The sequence below is a fragment of the Anastrepha obliqua genome, unplaced genomic scaffold, assembly GCF_027943255.1.
Source record: "Anastrepha obliqua isolate idAnaObli1 unplaced genomic scaffold, idAnaObli1_1.0 ptg000139l, whole genome shotgun sequence".
Classification (NCBI taxonomy): domain Eukaryota; kingdom Metazoa; phylum Arthropoda; class Insecta; order Diptera; family Tephritidae; genus Anastrepha; species Anastrepha obliqua.
The window spans coordinates 45,001-47,500 of record NW_026562238.1 but is presented as its reverse complement, the minus strand read 5'-3'; the positions used below and the strand labels follow the sequence as shown (position 1 = coordinate 47,500).

The window sequence follows — 2,500 nt, the reverse complement described above, 5'->3', positions numbered from 1 at the left end:
CAAACACTTCTAAGCACACTATTGTACCCTCCTACTCACTAAAGTTTCAAAATTTATAAATCAATCGAAATTGTTTTATAAATCATCTACTTTAGCGGTAATGTATAGGTATACAACTTAAGCGCCATCCATTTTAAGGGCTAGTTGCTTCGGCAGGTGAGTTGTTACACACTCCTTAGCGGATTACGACTTCCATGTCCACCGTCCTGCTGTTTTAAGCAACCAACGCCTTTCATGGTATCTGCATGAGTTGTTAATTTAGGCACCGTAACATTACGTTTGGTTCATCCCACAGCGCCAGTTCTGCTTACCAAAAGTGGCCCACTGGGCACATTATATCATAACCTCAACCTTCATATCAAGAAAGGTGAGGTTCTTACCCATTTAAAGTTTGAGAATAGGTTAAAATCGTTTCGACCCTAAGGCCTCTAATCATTCGCTTTACCAGATAAGATTATTTTATATAATTTTTAAATGCACCAGCTATCCTGAGGGAAACTTCGGAGGGAACCAGCTACTAGATGGTTCGATTGGTCTTTCGCCCCTATACTCAATTCTGACAATCGATTTGCACGTCAGAACTGTTTCGGTCTTCCATCAGGGTTTCCCCTGACTTCAACCTGATCAAGTATAGTTCACCATCTTTCGGGTCACAGCATATATGCTCAAGGTACGCTCCAGTTAGAGGTATAAATAATAATAAATTATCATTATACATAACTATATGGAACGCCCCGGGATTGAATTAATTGACTATTTATTAAAAAATAGACTAAAAATTAATCCCATTATATTTAAGTTAAGTTAATTATGCCATTAAGTTTAATATAACTCAATGACTTGCACATATGTTAGACTCCTTGGTCCGTGTTTCAAGACGGGTCCCGAAGGTATCCTGAATCTTTCGCATTGTTAATCATATAAATGCATACAAATAAATATTAATATCATAGATATTAAATTTTTTGTAAAATTCAAAAAATGAATTTTAGCATTATATATAATAAAATCTATCAACACTTTATCAAATCATTAGTATTTATTTTATGTTAATATGCTTAAAAAGCAAATTAATTTAAATAAACTTAATATCACCAATGATCTTTTGATAAATACTTTATTATGTTAATAGATTACAATGTCCTTATATGAAAAAAATGCACATTATTTTTTTAATTATTTAATGATGAATTTTTCATAATGGATATTCAGGTTCATCGGGCTTAACCTCTAAGCAGTTTCACGTACTATTTAACTCTCTATTCAGAGTTCTTTTCAACTTTCCCTCACGGTACTTGTTTACTATCGGTCTCATGGTTATATTTAGTTTTAGATGGAGTTTACCACCCACTTAGTGCTGCACTATCAAGCAACACGACTCTTTGGAAATATCTTTCTAGTAATCATTAACGTTATACGGGCCTGGCACCCTCTATGGGTAAATGGCCTCATTTAAGAAGGACTTAAATCGTTAATTTCTCATACTAGATATTAAGATATTCCATACACTGCATCTCACATTTGACATATAGACAAAGTGACTTAGTGCTGAACTATTTTCTTTTCGCTCGCCGCTACTAAGAAAATCCTTGTTAGTTTCTTTTCCTCCCCTCATTAATATGCTTAAATTCAGGGGGTAATCCCATATGAGTTGAGGTTGTTTTAATATTCTTTTTTTATCTTCTCACAATTTAATAAAAAAATTATATCATCTTTTCATCTCTATTTTTCTTTTCTCCTTTTATATATTGTAAATATATAAAAATAATAATAATGTAAAATGAGGCAATCCTAGAATAAAAAATTTAATTTTTATGCTAGACATTCCTCCTTTTAATTACATATATAAATTATTATTTTATATATATATATAAATAATATGAAAATTTTTTGTAAAGAATACTTAGATTCAATATTTTCATCATTTCATTTTATTTGAGAGGATTTTTTTTTTAAAGAATATATAATAAATAAAATTCATTATATATCTTTATTTTTTTTGCTATTAATATTATGAATTATTTAAAATCCAATAATATACACATTTGCTTAAATTCAATTATTTTTATAAAAGAATAAGCAACTTATTTAGCATAGTCTTACAACCCTCAACCATATGTAGTCCAAGCAGTACTTTAAAATTGAATTTAATGTACATAACAGCATGGACTGCGATATGCGTTCAAAATGTCGATGTTCATGTGTCCTGCAGTTCACACGATGACGCACAGTTTGCTGCGTTCTTCATCGACCCATGAGCCAAGTGATCCACCGCTTAGAGTATTTTTTTATTTATTTTTATTTATAACAAATGTCAATTTTTTTTTGCATATATTAATTGAAAGAGTAAAATTAAATAATATTAATAATATATAAATTGATTTTCTTTCAATAATATATATCAAATATATTTAACTCTAAACATTTTTATTAAGTTGCGAATGTCTTAGTTCAACAATAATACAGTGGTGGTATTTATTATGATTCAATTATTTTGTAT

General features: G+C 29.8%; 1 non-coding gene and 1 pseudogene across 1 annotated transcript in view; both read right to left on the bottom strand.

The window, feature by feature from the left end:
* LOC129252054 (large subunit ribosomal RNA) overlaps positions 1-1,660 on the bottom strand; it is a 3,986-nt gene extending 2,326 nt beyond the window's left edge. Inside the window, exon 1 of the ribosomal RNA XR_008583232.1 lies at positions 1-1,660. This exon is cut by the window's left edge and continues 2,326 nt beyond it. This is a non-coding gene — a ribosomal RNA (large subunit ribosomal RNA).
* A 442-nt stretch (positions 1,661-2,102) lies between these two features.
* Positions 2,103-2,283, bottom strand: LOC129252057 (5.8S ribosomal RNA; annotated as a pseudogene).
* Between the last annotated feature and the right edge of the window lie 217 nt (positions 2,284-2,500).